The sequence below is a fragment of the Hypanus sabinus genome, chromosome 4 (assembly GCF_030144855.1).
Source record: "Hypanus sabinus isolate sHypSab1 chromosome 4, sHypSab1.hap1, whole genome shotgun sequence".
Classification (NCBI taxonomy): domain Eukaryota; kingdom Metazoa; phylum Chordata; class Chondrichthyes; order Myliobatiformes; family Dasyatidae; genus Hypanus; species Hypanus sabinus.
The window spans coordinates 159283771-159303295 of record NC_082709.1 but is presented as its reverse complement, the minus strand read 5'-3'; the positions used below and the strand labels follow the sequence as shown (position 1 = coordinate 159303295).

Here is a 19525-nt window from a genome sequence, read left to right as displayed (position 1 = left end):
ATTGATGCTGCCTAGCCGGCTGTGATGCTCCAGCATTTTGAGTGTGTTGCCCATCAACATCATTAGTTTCAAGTTTATTATGGAGGAGAGACTTATTTCAAGACAATTATATAGCAATCAGCTTCACGGGTATAGCGATATTATAGTAGACTGTTGCCTCTCTGGGGGCTTGTGACTACCGTTGTGTTGCGGGGATCAGTGGAATTTAATGCAGACAAGTATGAGTGTTGCACTTGGGAGAACTAATCAAGGTAAGACTTGCACATCAAGTGGTAGAGCACTGAGGGGTGTGGTAGAACAGACGGTTCTGGGATTACAAACCTATACATCTAGAAAGTACCATCACAGATAGAAAGGGTTATAAAGGGAGCTTTTGACACACTGATCTTCATAAAACAGTATTAAGTGTAGGAGTTGGAATATTGAAGTTGTACAAGATATTAGTGAAGTCTAACTTGGAGTACTGTGTCCAATTATGGTCACCTACCTACAGGAAAAATATAAATAAGACAGAAAAAACAGAAAATTTACAAGGATGCAGCGTGACTTGAGAACATCTCATAAGGTTGAATAAGTTATTTCCTGGAACACAAGAGAATGAGGGGAAATTTGGTAAAATAATGGGGTATAAGAAGGCTTTTTCCACTGAAGTTGGACGTGACCAGAACTAAATATTTAAAGAAAACCCAAAAGGGGAAACTCTTCACTCAGAGATGGGGTGGAAATATGTAATGAGCTGCCTGCAGAAGTGGTGGATGCAGGTTTGATCGTAACATTTAAGAGAAGTTTGGATAAATACATGGGTGGGAGGGATATGAAGGGCTATGGTTCAGGTGCAAGTCAGTGAGACTACGCAGAATATCAGTTTGGCAAAGACTGGCTGAGCCCAAGGGCCTGCTTCTGTGCCACAGTATTCCATGACTATAACTCAATGAATAATTCTCGATTGTCATGGAGTCAACACTCACCGACCATGTACTAAACAACAAATTTGAATGCAACAGTACTCAAGATGAAACTGCATTCCATCCCCAGGTAAGAGACAAGTTCCATTTTCAGATACACCCTGAGTGGAAGATCTTTTTAATAACTCTTTATGTTGACCGCATCTTCCATAGTGTTGTAATGAATGACACAAGAGGGACAGAAACAGGGACAGAGAAGAGCGTGCATGCGCGCTGCGGCCCTCTGCTCACTCAGAGGATAGGCCATGTTGTGTCCACTGTGGACTGCTGTAACATTCATGGACTCAGGGTCTTGGACTATGTTTTTGTGCGACTGTATTTTACTAATATCTTGTATGTGCTATGTATCTTGTACTGTGCGACTGTTTGTACTGTGTTTTGTACCTTATTCCCAGAGTAACACTGTTTTGTTTGCTTGTAATCATGGGTATTCATGACAATTAAACTTGAAACTAGTTCTGCCATTCATAGGAATGAACATGCATAGGTAATATAATATTATGGGAACTTGTATGTACAGGAAATCTAGGAAACATGTAAATTTGCTTCTAAACCCATTAACCATACAACAAAGGTCACTGTCAAAACTGAAAATTCCAAAAACATTGCCCATTTAACATATAGATTAAAAATCAAAAGGTTTTCTAAATAAAAACACCATAGGGAGTTAAAGCTCAGAAGATACCATAAGAAAATTTCATCGAAGAAAAGCAAGATTATCGCATGGAACTATTAATACAATTGTCCAAAAGAAATGTGCAACAGAGCGTCTTCCAGTACAAGAAAAAAATATGAAATTTAATTGGGGGGGGGGGGTGTTTGTGTCCCCCCGACATAGTCGACCATGAGTACTGCGCCTCTGGTAATCACTGGTTTGTCAAGCAGCGTTGACTGTGGCTATTGAGGCCGATCCTGGAACAGTAGGCTCTGCCACAGTTACTGCCACAGGGCGTCATGGAATTGTTGTCTGCTGTCCGCTGTGCTCTCCGTGTAACTTTCTGCTCAACCTCAAGATCACTCTTTCGCCTTGCTCTAGGTGTTGCTGAAGAGTACCTCACCATTTGTTGCGGTCATCTGCTTTATCTTCCCAGCACTCTGTGTTGATTTTTAAGGCTTTTATGTGGCGCTTGCAGAGGTCCTTGAAGCGAAGCTGGGGTCTACCAACATTTCTCTTGCCTGTTGCTAGTTCTCCATAGAGGATGTCCTTTGGCAGACTACCATCCTTCATACGACGGACGTGGCCCAACCAGCGCAGTCTGCCTTGTCTTAAAAGTGTGAACATTGTGGGAAGTCCGGTGTGGGAGAACCTCAGAGTTTGGGACTTTGTCTCTCCAGGTGACATCAAGGATGCGGCGAAGGCTGCGCAGGTGAAAACTATTGAGTTTACTCTCCTGTTTGGAGTAGATGGTCCAAGTCTCGCTACCATACAGGAGAGTGCTGATAAAGCATGCATTGTACACAATTAGTTTTGGAGTTTCAGGGGAAGAGTCCATCTTGAGGAAATTCTGAAAGAGCCCATCCCTGCTGACAAGTCAAAAGCCTTGGTCAAGTTGATGAAAGCAACAGAGGGGTTTCTGTTATTCCCTAAAATTCTCCCGGAGTTGACGGAGTGAGAAAAATCATGTCAACAGCTGACCTCCTTGCACAAAAACCACATTGGGAATCAGGGTAGATCCATTCTGCCAGTTTGTAGACATGCCAGAGTTACACAAGCAAAGACTCAAGAGGGAGATACCCCTGTAGTTGTTGCAGTTGCTCCTATCAACCTTGTTCTTGTACAAAGTGACGATTTTGGAGTCGCACGTATCCTGTGGTACGGATCCTTCCTTCCAGCACTGATGAGGACCTCGTGTAAAGGTTGGAGGAGTGAGCTCTTGCAGTGTGTGATCAGGTCTGGAAGAATTCCATCATTGCCAGGAGCTTTCCCTGGGGCCAGACTGCCAATTGCCTTGCAGAGGTCCTCAATGGTTGGTTCGGAGTCAAGTTCATCCACGATTGGTAGAAAATCAATCACATCAATGGCTGAGCTAACAACATTTTCCCTTGAGTGCTCACAGTAGTGTTTTACCCAGCATTCCATCTGCTTGCTTTTATTGGTGATTATTTCACCACTGGATGACTTCAGGGGGGCTGTCTTGCTTTGCGATGGGCCAAGGGCCTTCTTGATACCATCATACATCGTTCTGATGTTGCCGGTCAGAGCTACTGTCTGATTGCCCTCACTGAGCTGGAGCCAGTACTCTGCCTTGCAGTCTGTTGCACTTTGCTTCTAGCAGCTCGAAGTGCCTGGAGTGTTTGGTCAGATGGTGAGTGCTTGTACTCTGAGAGCTGCAGGCTTGGCTTCGATGACGGGAGTCATGATGTTGGACTTTGCCTCAAAGCAGTCATTGCTCTTTGTGGTCTTTCTTCCAAAGATAGAGAATGCTGATTCGTGGATGGTGTCGTGAAGGTATGACCATTGTTCTGCTGCAGTATCTCCTTGTGAGGAGGTAGTCATAGCACCCTGTACTGACTTGGCAAACTGGTCAACCTTTTCTGACTATGTCATCTCTGTTGTGTTGATGCGAGGTTTTCCAGTATGTTTGGAGCGGTGTGGATTTTCTTCGTAGTTTGAACTTGCAGCATACTAAAGCATGATCCGTATCGCAGTCCGCACTGTGGTGTGACCGGGTGATTAGTACAGAGTTGATGAAAGAGTGCCTGGTGATGATAATGTCCAGTTGATGCCAGTGTTTAGACCGCGGATGTCACCATGAGACCTTGTACTGCGACTTCATCTGAAAGTAGGAGTTAGTTACACCCAGGCCGTGATAGGCGCAGAACTCCAGGAGACGTTGTCCATTGTCATCTATTTTGCCAATTCCAAAGTGGCCAAGACAAGACGGCTTGGAATCGTTATCGGTTCCTACTCTGGCATTGAACTCACCAAGGAGAACGTGGTTCTCATCACTCGGAATATTCCTGACAACAGCTTCTAATTTGTCATAGAACATGTATTGTGCCTCAGAGGTGGAGTTCAAGGTAGGGGCATACACACTGACGAAAGATACTGGGCCATGACTGGTGTGTAGGCATGGGAAAAACATGTTTCAATGCAAGAAACATGTTTTGACATAAACCTAGGTAAACCATACTTTCATGGTTGATACAATTCAACAGGAAAGGAAAGCTATTTCATATACAGTACATGATTCCCATAGATACTTCAAATCCCTCCAGAGGCAAGTTACCATGCTAGCATTCCTCAACGTAAAGCAAAGGGAACAGGAAAACTGAAAAGGTCATCCTCTGATCGCTTCTGCAATCACTATTATTTCGATGTGAGATTACTTTGGGTATAAGCTACCTGCGAGATCCTCCCCACATGCAGTGTTAAAGGGACTCAACCTGAAGGGAGCGGGGAGGAAGAAAATTAAAGTCACTTTCTTTAGCAGTTTTAAAATTCTGAATTTAAAGAAGTGAGCCAATACATTCCTTAAATCTCTAACTCTTCCCAAGCTAGAATGAGCCATTATGAAAATGTTTTATCCTGGAAACCAAGTCAAATATGAAAATTTAAACTGTATATTCCAAAGCGACATTTTTTAATGTCATAATATGTACAGTACTGTGGTATGTTACGAACCCCGTAACTGGGTCACTTACCAGCAAAGATAGAGAGGTCCGTTGAAGTCTGATGGTACTATTTTTAACAGTATTTATTTGTAAAAATACACAAAAATAGTATCAATGCAAACATACAGGTAATATACATCATCAATACTAAATCTAAAAGTGCTGGTATAATAATAATCACTAAGAAATAAGCTCTATCATTGTCTAGGGGATAACGTATTGTCCGATGGAAATATAAAAGTCACTCAGTTCATTCAGACTGCAGCTTTTTGGTTGGACAGAGAGACAGATTTTTGAAACTTGCCGGCTTTTCCTTTCATCCGATCTTGATCCGTATCCCTCCTTTAGTGAGGCCATTCCGTGGAAGACTTGTCATCCGGGCAAGGATGGACACACACAAGTCCCCACCGGTCTCATACGTTTTCTCCTGCTGCGTCTGAAGGGATTGTTCCCCAGACCCTCTTTTATCCTTACTCACGGGGTCTCAGATGTCAATCAGGTTGGGATGATGCAATCCCTCAACCAGCCCACTCTGGTCGTTCCCTGAGGGCTTCAATGAATAGTACAGTACTCAATCCACAATACCGTCTCCAAGAGACAACAGCCGTTATCCGTGGCTTTGTATCGCTGAGGCCAGGACCCACATTCCAAACCCTTGTGGATCCTGCGTGTCTCTCTCTCATTTCCTGGGTCCCAGACCCAAATTAATAGCGATCGTGCGATTCTCACAAAGGAGGGGGCTACTTTGTACCCTTCGGCCCCTCAGAGTTGTGGCACATTCGTAACAGGTAATACAACAGAGAATGCCAATATTTCTTCTGCAAGAATTGGCTTCTCTCCTTAGCATGAATGGTAAACTAAGATGTTATGCATTTTTCAACAACTGTTCACAATTGCATTATGCTATAAAACACATCGGGCAATTTCCAAAAGCAACATTGTGCTCAATTCAGCAATGTATAAGCCATGAATGGGAGATTTCATATTCAAATCATAATGCAAATCATGCAACATGAGATGCAATAAAGAGCACCAAAGTGTCAAAAAATGTCTTTATTCCCACCTATCCTCATTTCAAAACAAAATTTAGCATAAACAAATATTGATGTAAATATCAAATTTTACATACAATTGGTTCCACAAAATTTACAAATAATTCTTCAAGTATTTTAATAATACTCCTAACATTCAAAAAAAAGTTTGCAGAGATAGTTTGCAAAACAGTACAACTCAGCTGATGTGCAGACCTTATAGAAATTCTAATGAGTGAGCATCTGGTCCACCAGATGATCTTTGCTGTACTCCCTCCCTTCTTACCAGGCGCCATGTCCTGCACTCACTGCTCACCTGGTTTACTCAAAAATTTATTACGATAAAAAGGTGAATTAAAATATATTGCTCTATCAGTATAATAGTCTGGAACATCTAGTCCAGAACTAAACTCCTGAACATGCTGGATTAATGAAAATTTTCTATAACCTTCACAAATTGGAATCAAACTCAAGATTTTGACAAACCATACCACAAATCACAATGACTTGTTAAAATTAGATAGTAACTACTTGTTGTAACTCCATTTGTTCATATCACTACACAGCATCTGCTTAAATATCGAAGTTATATATACATGACCACACTATCAGTACATGTGAGAGTATGACTGCATATACAATACTCTTCCAAAATAATACTCCAAGCTAGATACACATACAAAGTGCTTAAAGTATAAAAACAAAGCGCGTTTTTGAACCTCAATATCTTTGCTCTTAGAAGTCCACTCTAAAAGATTTTCAGATATCTTAGTAGGACTTGCATTGAAGGAACTTCAAGAATCTCCTTTAGCTCAGATTCAAGAAAGTCACCTTGACTACTTTAGTTTCACTTCACCTTACGTCAGCTTCTAGGGCTACTTCAGGATCTAGTATAATGCAACTCATGAATTACACCACCACTTCCAGATTATCTGGTGCCTATGTACATTTCACTATCCATCCTGGAAGCAGACAATGTAGCTTTATATCCCACTGGTCTTAACAAGTCTCCAAAATTCATGATGCTAGTTAGATGCTTTCTTTAATGGTCTGAAAACCACTGTAACCTCAGCCTGCACAAAGCTTCTCACCTTTCTGCACTTTTGGTGTTGTGCTGATACTTCATGTTTACTAGTACATAACAGCTAAGTCTTCCATTCCAGAGTGGTGTGGCAAGATGGGAATCATTAGGTAAAAACAAAGTTTTGAAAATAACCAGCAGAACCAGCAGCAATCTAACTTTCTTTAGAAAAATGAATTGCTTTGGATTATACATTCCAGCAAATTCAGATTTAATCACAGGTCCATCAAAACATATTGAAGTCAACAACCAACATACCCAAGGATGTCTGGGGGCAGCCCACAAATGTCACCACACTGATATAAAATGCCCATGATGAACACCACAAGGGCCCTCTTCCCACCCCCTCACACACGCACACAGACAGGCCTCATCTCCACTATATTTTGGTCTTTTTAGTTGCTCTTAATTCAGCATGAAAATACATGAGTGATGACTAATTTGATGGTCATAACGAATAAATTGAGCACATTTTTTGAATGTATCTAAGTTCTGTGAATCTCTTCCCTGCATTTAGATTTCCCACAAATATTAAAGTGCCTTGTGCCTTTTGAAGCATCACTTCATTTTCTTGTGGCTTTAGTTTTCCAGAGCTTTTGACAATTAGCCCCTCTGGTTCTGGGCTGCAGTCTTTGCAAGGAAAGAAATAAACTTCAGGACCTTGACAACAAACTAAATTACAGTTCACAATAACTAATAGTTATTGCACCCAATATTCTTTGATACATTAGATTTTATTTAAGAGAACAGTGCCTCAGAGTGCATTCAAAATGCTGGTGGAACACAGCAGGCTAGGCAGCATCTATAAGGAGAAGCACTGTCAACGTTTCGGGCTACCTGGCCTGCTGTGTTCCACCAGCATTTTGTGTGTGTTGTTTGAATTTCCAGCATCTGCAGATTTCCTCGTGTTTGCTCCTCAGAGTGCATTTCCAGCTTTGCACTGTGCCTCCTGCAGAATACTATGGAGCAGTTAGGACTACTCAAGGATAATGGAAGGAACGTGTTTGGAGGTGGTGGATGTAGGTGAGGTCCTCAATGAGTACTGTGCACTATAATTTACTAAACAGATAGAGGACAGAGAGATCAGTATGGAGCATGCTAATTTGCTAGGGCACTTTGAAATGAAGGAAGTAGTAACATTGGGTCTCCTGAAGAACATTAAGATCATAAGACCATAAGACATAGCAGCAGAATTAGGCCATCTGGCCCATCAAGTCTGCTCCGCCATTCAATCATGGCTTATCTCTTTTTTTTTAAAAAAGGTGGATAATTCCCCTGGTTATTTATATAGGGAAGAGATGAGATTGCTGCCTCCTTGACCAATATCTTTGCGTCTTCTCTAGCCACAGGAGAGATCCTGGAGGATTAGCAAGCGGCTAATGTTACTCCATTATTTAAGAATGGAAACAGGGATAATCCTTGAAACTATAGACCAGCAAGTCTCATGTCAATCATTGCCAAGTTACTAGAGGATTCATAGGGATAGGATTTGAGTAATTGGAAAATCATGGCCTAATCAGAAACAGTCAGCATGGCTTTGTGCAGGGCAAGTCTTAGTTACTTGATTTCAATTTTCCAAGGAGGTGACAAAGGTCATTGATGAATGTTGAGCTCTGGCTGTTGTCTACATGGATTTTAGTAAGATATTTGAGTAGGTTTATCCAAAAAAGTGCATGGGATCAGCAGTGAATTGGCTGATTAGATTCAAAGTTAGCTTGCCCGTAAAAAGCAGGGACTAGTGAACGATGGGACCGAGTCTGGCTGAAGGCCCATGACTCATGGCTTTCCACAGCATCTGTACTGGGACCTTTGCTATTTGTGATACATATAAATGACCTGGATGAAAACATAGATAGCTGGTGGTTAGTAAGTTTTTAGATGATACAAAGATCGGTGGTGTTCTGGATAGCATAAAAGACTAGTATGGGATACAGTAGGACACAAATAAGCTCCAGATACAGGCAGAGAAATGACAGATGGCAAGTACCCCGACCAAATGTGCTACACTTTTGGAGATCAAATGTAAAAAGAGTACACCATTAATGGCAACTTCATAGCTCCCTGAAAGTGGCTATAAAAGGTAGATTGAGTGATAAAGGGAGGCATATAGCATGCTTGCCTTTATTAATTAGAGAACTCAGTTCAAGAGATGGGAAGTTATAGCTTTATGAAAGCTCAGTTAGGCGCCAATGCATTCAGTTCTTGTCCCCCATTACAGGAACGATGTCGAGACTTTGGGGAGGGTGCAGATGAGGTTTAGCAAAATGCTGCCTGGATTAGAGGACAGGAGAGGTTGGACAAACTTAAGTTGTTTTCTCCGGAATGGCAGAGGCTGAAGGGAGATCTGATAGAGGTTTAAAAGAGTACGAGACACATAGATGGACAGCAAGTATCTTTTTCCTGGGGTTGAAATGTCTAATACCAGAGGGTATGTACTTAAGGTGAGGGGGGCAAGATCAAAGGAGATGTATGGGACAAGTTACTTTTTTCTGTAGTGTGCTAGATGCCTGAAATACGGGGAGATGCTGAAGGCACACATGATAGGAGCATTCAAGCTCTTAAAAAGACACATGAACATGAATTAAATGGAAGGATTTTCGTATTAAGTAGGCAGAAGGGATTAGTTTAGTGAACATCTGATTACTAATTTAATTAACAGCACAATATTGTGGGCCAAAGGGCCTGCTTCTGTGCTATGTTCTGCATAAGAGTGTGCCTGAAATATATCTTAAAATTCCTTCCAAATGAATGCTGCAGCAGACTGGATATTCAGAGCTTTCTACCAACGTTAACCTTTATCTCAAACCCACACTGATATAGCCTCTCCTTTTCTTGGATTCTCCACGGTAACTATCTTCTGACTGTAATTACTAGTGAGATCTTTATACTGGAAGTTGGTTTTTTATCACCTGGACTGCATTTACACTATTTTCAGACATATAGTACTGGACTTCTGGAAGAAACAAACACTGTGATGAGGTGCTCCACTACAACAAGTCCCCTGGTACCTCCATGGAATGCAGTAAACAACTTTGAAAGACATGCACAACCCAACAGTTGATCGATATAGGTCACTGTTCACTGGTCTTGTAGGTTCTAAATTTGTAACCACTTAAAACCATGGTGTTCAGGGCGGTTGTAAACACTTTTTAATAATTTATTGTGACGCAGCATGTATAGGCCCTTCCCGCTCTTTGAGACACTGCTGGCAATCGCACGAATTAATCCTAGACTAAGTAGAGGACAATTTACAATAATCAATTAAGCTAACAATCAGTAGGTCTTTGGACAGTTCGGGGGGGGGGGGAACCAGAGCACCCAGAGGAAACCCACACAGTCATGAGGAGAACATACAAACTTCTTCCAGGCAGTGGTGGGAAATAAACCCAGGTCACTGGTATTATGAAGCATTGTGCCAAGCACTACACTACCTATAAGCCATAGGGGCATCGCGAAGAAGCAAATTAGATTTTAAAGAAAGAACGCAGAGCACCTCCAATCCAATTTATTTCAACAAGATTGTTTTCTATTGCTGACATCTGTGGGCAAATGTAAAAAATATCTTTCAGTTATTTGGTAAGTTATTCAGTATCCTTTAGCCACATAGATTCCAAATGCCTCTAAAGCAAGCCTTTGATTGTTACTATAATTTTGTCACCTTCTTCCACAAAAAAGAATGCTGTGCACTTTTGCCCATCCTTCTGACTGTCAACCAGTGCAGCCCATCATGTGTGTTGGCCTTTTCTGCGCACTTGACTCATGACATACTGACTGTTTGGAACATCTATTTCAGAAGCACCACAACTCTGACCTCAAATATCTGAGCAGTGTTATTTTACTGTACTGAAGCTCAAGAATCAACCGTGTTAAAAGAGACGTGTATTTGACCATATTAAACTAATTGTAGAAAGGGTAAGGTATGCCAAATCCACACACTCTCCCCAACCATGATCGCTGAGTACATTATTGCATGGTCTATTCTCAAGGAAGCATCCACAAGCATCTCACCGATTTCACTCTTATATCCCAACCCAGCAATATGAATGAGCTTGCACGTCCTGGTAGTTAATATCAACAGTTGCAATGGCAAAAATGCACGACAATAAATCTACAAGCAATGGCCCTTCGTTTAAACTTGCTTTAAAGGAATGCCAGTTCATCTCAATCAATAACATATAGCAATTTATTCCATGTACCTTCAGTCGCTCACATTCCTGTAGCGTCTCACGCATGCTACCCTGTCCAAGGGAGAGGTAGGTATCAACAATATCCTCTGACTCACCGTAAACAGGTCCACAGGAGATTTGTAACCCGGTGTTGCAGCAAGTGAATTTTCAGTTCAGTGGTCCTAGGCACCAGTCATTTTCATTCGTGGTATATCTAAAATTTAGAAATAAAAGTATCGACGTACATGTACAGCACTTCCAGGAAGTTTTTATGCTGCAGAACTGAACGTCACGGTAATTATTATGCATTCCCTGCCCCCCTCGATGAAACTCACCGTTTATCATGAAGTCAACAGCAGTCTCCGTATTTCCAAGGGAATGCCACTACAAATCAAGTTTGTTTTTCCCCTGACTGAGTAGATGTTTAGGTTGCTGCTGAAAACATAAAGCAGCGGCGTGAAACGCTCGCCTTCACACAGTGGGATCTCGAACGGCAAACAAAATATCTGCCTCCAAAGCAAGCAAAACAACACCTCGTTGTCCAGTCACATCGCGGGACTGCAACATCCCCAAACCGGCGATGGTCACGCAGACGCTTGGCGCCGGGAGGGAGTGTGCAGTCCGGGGGATTTGGGCAAGTTGGGCGGACGCTGCGGCGCGGCTACACTCACCGATATCGGCCTCTCACCGTTCAACTGCCGATGGGCAAAGGCCGCACTCGACTACCTGGCCCACGCATCTGACACTAACCCCGGCCTGAAGCCCCGCTGTCCTCGGACCTAACCCAAGCCCTCCCGGCCCGTGAACCGCCCCCACTCCCCGAACGCAGAAAACCCAACGGAGCACCGTCGCACCTCGGCCTCTCGCTCGCAAAGCTGCGGAGGAAGGCTGCGTCGTCGCACCGGAAGGGGAGGTCCGATGAAGAAACCAGGCCGCACGGCCCCGAGAAAATTATTTCGTCTTATTCTTCGGTTTCCGGCAGTTTAGACGTTTCTAGGCGTATTACCGTCCTCCGCAGGAACTGTAGTTACTTATAGAATTCCAAGAAACTCAAATTCTCGAATACAACTAGTCGCACGTAGAAACCGAATAATAAGCAACTATCAACAATAACCCACTACCATCGGACCGGCTGGATGTCAACCGCCGTAAAACAAGGAACCGAATAATAAACGCTTCAATCAGATGGTGGTTCTCTTGGTGGCCAAACAAAGATTTAATAGAAAAACAATGCATTTAAGACAGCCTCTTGAACAATATTCTTCTTTAAATTTGACATCGATTATAACTCATCAAAACATGATGAACTGTCTCCGAACTATCAGTCACATAACCCAGTAGGACGTTTTCCTATTATCTTTAATAGTTTAGCCCACAATGCCCCAACCTAAGTCTTGTTAATTCCACCATATCTGTATAATTTAAAGAGTAACAGTCTGAGACCTTTTTAACTAGTGGGTGACTAAAAAAGAAATGCTTTCCCTTTAATTCATTTTCCCAATCCTCCTGCCACTTCTTCTCTATCCCTTTTTTATCCTACTTCTCAATTCTGCTCTGCCTAGGGGTACTCTAATTCCTACTTGCCCACTCTGTAAGGAAGACATTGCAATGCCATCCACAATTTCATTTCCCTGCACCCCACCCCAGCATGCCCAGGTATCCATGTAAATCTGACTTCACAACCCATCTTCTCTAAACAAAACTAAGAAAATCTCAATAACTATGTCAGGATGAGCTTTTGATTTATTCCCTTTTATAACCTCCAAGGCAGCCGCAGAATCCGAACAGATGATAACCCAGCATGGTCGAGAGTCTTCTATCCACCATAAGGCCCAGAGGATTGCTAATAATTCTGTTGCAAAGACAGAAACGTCATCTGAAACCCAGTGACCAATCTCAACTCTAAGTTGAGACACATACATCCCAAATCCTGCCTTACTGCTCAAGAAAATTACTCTTACATTATTTTGAAAATAAATTATTGACATGGATAATCCATTACAACAGGATATTTGGTCCACTAGTCTATTTGCAGGTTTGACGCTCAGTAGCCCCTTCCCCACCCTCAAACTATGGACATCTCCCCCTATTCCAGGAGACAGAACTTTAGGGAAGACTGCAGCACAGATGTCAGTATGACTTATTAGTGAAAGGCTTTAATTGTATGCATGTGCTTAACCTTATGTGAAGACTGTGAAGCCGTTTTATTTTTCAAATGGGGATTTTTAGGGAAAATCTATATAAAAAGCAATGAAAGGTCGAGATGGTAGAAGCCATGGAAGGAAGTTGATTGGAAGAATTAAATAAAAGAAATAGTGAATAAAATCTTGTTTTATTCAGTAACTGGTTAGAATTGAGAATGTATTGCCCAGGTGGGAGGAAGGGGGGCTGAAAGAAAAGCTGAGATGCTGGAACCTGGAGGAAAAACAAATGTTGGAAGAACTTATCCAGCCCATAAGATATGGGAGCAGAATTAGGTTATTCGGGCCATCCAGTCTGCTCTGCCATTTCATCATGGCTGATCCATTTCCCTAACAATCCCATTCTTCTGCCTTCTCCCCATAACCTTTCACAGCCTGACTAATCAAGAACCTATCAATCCATCTTAAATACACCTAATGACCTGGCCTCCACAGCCACCTGTGGCAATGAATTCCACAGATTCACCATCCTCTGGCTAAAGAAATTCCTCCTCATCTCTGTTCTGAATGGATGATCCTCTATTCTGAGGCTGTGCCCTCTGTCCTACACTCACCCACCATAGGAAACATCCTCTGCAATCCACTCTGTCTAGGTCTTTCAATGAGATCCCCCTCATTCTTCTAAATTCCAGCAATTAAAAGCCCAGAGCCATCATTCTCATGAACATCCTCTGAACTCGCTCCAATGTCAGCACATTCTTAAGTAAGGTGCCCAAAACTGCTCACAATATTCCCAAGTGAGGCTTCACCAGTGCCTTATAAAGCATCAGCATTACATCGTTGCTTTTACATTCTAGTCCTCTTGAAATGAATGCGAACATTGCATCACCTTCCTCAGCACTAACTCAACCTGCAAATTAACCTTTAGTGAATCCTGCACAAAGATGCCCAAGTTCCTTTACGCCTCATTTTTTAATTTTCTCCCCAATTAGAAAATAGTCTATGCTTTTATTCTTTCTACAGAATTGCATGACTATACTCTTCACTACACTCTATTCCATCTGCCACTTATTTGCCCATTCTCCTAATCTGTCCAAATCTTTCTGGCAGCTTCCCTGCTTCCTCATCACTACCTCTCCCTCTACCTATCATCGTATTGTCCACAAACCTTGCCACAAAGCTATCTATTCCATCATTCAAATCATTGATATACAATGCAAAAAGGAGCAGTCTCAACACCAACCCCTGCAGAACAGCACTATCACCATTAGCCAAACAGACAAGGCTCCCTTTATTCACACTCTTTGCCTCCTGCCAATCAACCAATGCTCTCTCCATGCTAGTATTTTTCCTGTAATGCCATGGGCTCTTGTTAAGCAGCCTCATGTGTGGCACCTTTTCAAAGGCCTTCTGAAAATCCAAGCACACAACACCCACCAATGCTTATTTGATTATTCTGCTTGCTATTTCCTCAAAGAATTCCAACAGATTTGTCAGGTAAGATTTTCCCTTGAAATCATGGTGACTTTGGCCCATTTTATCATTTGCCTACAAGTACCCTAAAACCACACCCTTAACAATTGACTCCAACGTCTTCCCAGTCACTGAGGTCAGACTAACTGATCTGTAATTTCTTTTCCTCCTTCTTGAAGAGTGGACTGACATTTGCAATTTTCCAATATTCCAGCATCTAATGATTCTTTAAACATCGTTGCTAATACCTCTGCAATCTTTTCAGGCACCTCTTTCAGAACCCTTGTGCATAGATCTGGTCCAGGTGACTTATCTACCACCAGACCTTTCAGTTTCCCAAGCACCTTCTCCCTAATAATCACAACTGCATTCACTTCTGCTCTCTAACTCTGAATTTCCACCATATTGTTGGTGTTTTCCACAGTAAAGACTCTCGCAAATATTTATTCCGTTCATTCACCATTTACTTGTTCCCCATTACTACCTCTCCAGCATCATCTTCCAGCAGTCTAATATCTACTCTCATTTCTCTTTTATTCTTTACATATCTGGAAAAAAAGTTTTGGTATCCTGTTTGATAATGTTGGCTAGCTTAACTTCATATTACATCTTCCCTGCCCCCACCCATGATTTTTAGTTGCCTTATGTTTTTTTTTTAAGTTTCCTAATCATCTAACTTCCTACTAATCTTTGCTCTATTATATACCCTCTCTTGCTTTCATGTTGACCTTGACCTGTCAGCCACAGTTGTATCATCTTGACTACTTCTTTGGGATGTATCTATCCTGCACCTTCCAAATTGCTCCCAGAAACTCCAGTCATTGCTACTCAACTGCTAGTGTCCCCTTCCAATCAACTTTAGCAGCTCCTCTCTCATGCCTTTGTAATTCCCTTTGGTCCACTGTAATGCTGACTTTAGCTTCTCCCTCTCAGACTGCAGGATGAGTTCTATCCTATCTCCTCCTAAAGGAAATCACTGCCTCCTAAAGGTTCCTTTGCCTTTAGCTCCCTAATCAAATCTGATTCATTACACAACACCCAATCCAGATTAGCTAATCCCCTGGTGGACTCAAACACAAGCTGCTCTAAAAATCCATCTTATAGACATTCTACAAAATCTCTCTTGGAATCCAGCACCAACCTGATTTACCTGCACATTGAAATCCCCCATGACTATCTTGCCCTTCTGACAAGCCTTTTCCACACCCATTGTAATCTGTAGCCCACATCCTGGCTACTGTTCAGAAGTCTATAGATAACTCCCATCAGAGTCCTTTTACACTTGCAGTTTCTTACTTCTACACACACTGTACAGTCAAGCAGCTTCTGTGGAAAGAGAAATCAAGGGACCTTCTTTAAGCCAATCCTCTCTGCATAAGTTGTTAGTGGGGTCAGATTCAGATGTGGCATGCTAAAGGGTACTAGAAAAGTAGATGACAGAAGATTTGCAGGTCTATATGGAAAAGACAGGAGTGGCTAGATTATTCTGGCTAAATGGTCTCCACGCTTCCTTGAACCTTTCAGTGATTCTGAATTCTCAATTATAGGTTATTTAATTTCCCTTTAAATTCATACTTTCAATTCTAATCACCTTTCAGGTAAAGACCTTTGTCCTGATCTATTCATAGGTATCTTGCAAATATAGCTTCTACTTCTTCACTCTCCCACAAGCTGAGATGACATCATACCAAACATTATCAACTCTTCTGCATTCTTAAGACCTCTAACAAGTCATTCTGCAAGCTTTACTTTTCTCCACAGAAGAGTGCCTTTTTTGTAGTATATCTTGTGAATTTCTTTTGGATCCTCTCAAAATGCTTATGTTCCTTTTTGAACTAAAATAAAAACTGAACACAATATTTACAAATATTTGAATATCAGATCCTGTCATCTAATATATGAATTAGAAGCAGGATTATACAACTCAACCTGCTTCCACTTTAATTCGATCATGGCTTATCTGACAGCCTCAACCCCTTATTTCCATCTATCTGCAATAACTTTCACTTCCCTTTCCCTCTGACTTAAAATATTCAAACTTTTTGGTTTCCACTGTCCTTTCAGGAAGTACAAAGACTTACACTGATAAATTGAAACTTACTATATGGATTACTTTAATGGATAATCCTTTATTTTTAAAACAGTGATCCCATGTTCTAGATTCTCTCACAAAATGGAACAATCTTTCCACATCCATCTGTCACATCCTATAAGGATCTTAAGTATTTCAATTAAGACCTCTTTCACCCCTCTAAACTCAAACAATACAAGCCTAGCCCACCAACCTTACTTCACAACTCTTTTTGTCCGAGGTGACCCCAAAGCTCTACCACCCTTAAGTATGGAGAGCAATACCATAAAAAGTATTCCAGATATGATTCCAGCAATCTTACTCCCTAATGCCTTCAGTATTAAAATGTAATCATCCTAATTACTTACATCCCTGCAAATAAGCCTTTAGAGAACCATGCATTGATACCCAGATCACTCTGCATCTCAACTTTGCCATTTTTAGATAATATGCATTTTAAATATCAAAAAGAACAATTTTACATTTTCCCAGTCCACTTGCCAAATCTTTGCCTTAGCCTATTTACTGTATATCTCCTATATGCCACCTGATGTCATTTTTCACAATGTACTTTCCTATCTATTTTGGCAGAAAGGAATCAGCAAGTTACAATGTTGAGGCCCCTAGCATTCATACCTGTGACATAACATTCATTACAACTTTCCAAATGGGGGAGGAAAAAAGCTCCATTTAGGCCTACTCCCTGTTTTCTGTCAGACAATCTCATGTCTACAATAATGCAATACCTTGTACACCATCAACTTTCATCTTCCTCAATCTTTCAAGCAAAACCCTTCCTAATGCCTTATTGGAAATCTATGAAAAAGGCTTCAGCTGGTGCCCTGGTATCCACAGTACATGTTGCTTCTCCTAAAAATGCCAATAAATTTTGATTACCATGATTTCCATTTCAAAAAACCATGCCTGATTTTGTTTTCTAGATGTCCTATCATAACATTTTAAAGTACTCCAACATTAAGATTGATGTTAAAGTAACTTCAAGGTTCAAAGTAAATGTATTATTGTCAAAGTACATATCTGTCACCATATATTACCTTGATTGTGATAATATCTTCTCACTGACAATCAACACTGGCAAATCTCAGAGGTGTGTGCTTAGCCCACTGCTCTACCCTCACTATACCCATGATTGTATGGCTAGGTATAGTTCAAATACCATCTATAAGTTTGCTGATGATGCAACAATTTGTTGATAAAATCTCAGATGAAGGGGCACAGGAGCGATATACCAGCTAGAAGAGTGGTGTTGCGCCAATAACCTTGCAGTCAATGTCAGCAAGACGAAAGAACATTGTGGACTTCAGAAAGGGTAAGATGAGGGAACAGGAACCAATCCTCAGAGAGGGATCAGAAGTGGAGAGAGTGAGCAATTTCAGATTCCTAGGTGTCAAGATATATTGATGCATCTGTAAAGAAGGCAAGACAATAGCTATATTTCATTAGGAGTTTGAAGAGATGTAGCTTGTCAACTAAAACATTCGAAAATTTCTATAGATGTACTATGGAGAGCATTCTAACAGTCTGCATCACTGTCTGGTACGGGGGGGGGGGGGGGGGGAAGATAACTGCACAGAACCAAAAGAGGCTACAGAAAGTTGTAAAATTAATCCATCTTGGGTACTAGCCTCTATAGTATCCAAGACATCTTCAAGGAGCAGTGCCTCAGAAAGGCGACATCCATTACTAAAGACCAACATTATTCAGGGCATGCCCTCTTATCATTGTTACTGTCAGGAAGGAGGTACAGAAGCCTGAAGGGCTTCAACAATTCAGGAACAGCTTCTTCCTCTGTCATATGATTCGTAAATGGACATTGCTAGCTCACTTTTTATATATATATATAATTTCAGTTTTTGCACTATTTTAAATCTTTTCAACAGACACATATGTACTTACTATAATTGATTTACTTATTTTCTTTCTATATTATCATATATTGCATTGCCCTGCTGCAGCAAAGTTAACAAATTTCATGACATATGCTGGCGATAATAAACCTGATTCTGATTCATGTTCTTGCAGACATTCAAGGAGAAGAAATATAATCAAATTTATGAAAGACTATAAATAACAAAGATGAGCAATTACTGTGCAAAATATGACAAATCATGCAAATAATAAAGTAAATATTGAGAAAATAAGTTGTAGAGTCCTTGAAAGTTCATCTATGGCTTGTGGAGTCAGTTCAGCATTGAGGTGGTGAGAGGAGTTATCCACACTGGTTCAGGAGCCTGTTGGCTGAGGGTTAACAACTGTTCTTTAATGTGGTTGTGGGGAACCTAAGGCTTCTGTACCTCCTGCTGATGGTAACAAGAGAGCATGGCCCGGATGATGGTGTCCTTGATAATGGCTGCTGTTTTCTTGTGGCAGCGCTTCTCATGCTGATGAAAGGGTTCTGTCTGATGGACTGGGCTGTATCCACCACTTCTTGTAGACTTTTTCATTCCTAGGCATTGCTGTTTCCATAACTGGCCACAAAGCAATCAGGCAAGATACTCTCCATTGCGCATCTACAGAAGTTTGTCAAAGTTTTAGATGACATGCTGTATCCATCCAAACTTCTAAAAAAAAGTAAAGGCACTGTTGTGCCTTTTTTGTGATGGTATTTATATGCTGATCCCAGGTAATATCCTCTGATATTACCAAGCCAAGGAATTTAAAGTTACTAACCACTGTTCCCTCTAAGCTGTACTGGTGCATGGCTGCGCAATAAGTGAAATGCTCCCACATATAGCCTTTGGGAATTTTCTTTTATATATTAATATAATTTCAAAAGCAAAAATTAACAAATTACAATCACAGTATTTTGGTGATAACATTTATTGGAGTTAAAAAAGTGAAAGATCTAGTTGCATATACTGTACAAGTTCTGACATCGATACAGCACCTGTTATTCAATTCATTCAAAGTGTGTTGAATCACTTGAATAATAGATTTCCTGATGATGAGTTAAGAGAATGG

The 19525-nt window shown here is 41.2% G+C and overlaps 1 protein-coding gene across 8 annotated transcripts in view; it reads right to left on the bottom strand.

Moving 5' to 3' along the window:
* The window catches only part of senp7 (SUMO specific peptidase 7), a 90906-nt gene extending 73409 nt beyond the window's left edge, over positions 1-17497 (bottom strand). The window contains exons 1-3 of one of the 8 annotated variants that reach the window (XM_059968570.1): positions 11530-17496; positions 11194-11293; positions 10975-11072 (exon numbers count right to left, since the gene is read on the bottom strand). The gene's annotated coding sequence lies outside the window, so the exon portion shown is untranslated. Of the gene's footprint in view, positions 1-10974; positions 11073-11193 lie in introns of all 8 variants that reach the window. The other 7 variants (XM_059968569.1, XM_059968571.1, XM_059968568.1 and 4 more) reach the window with 7 other exon arrangements.
* Positions 17498-19525: the final 2028 nt, after the last annotated feature.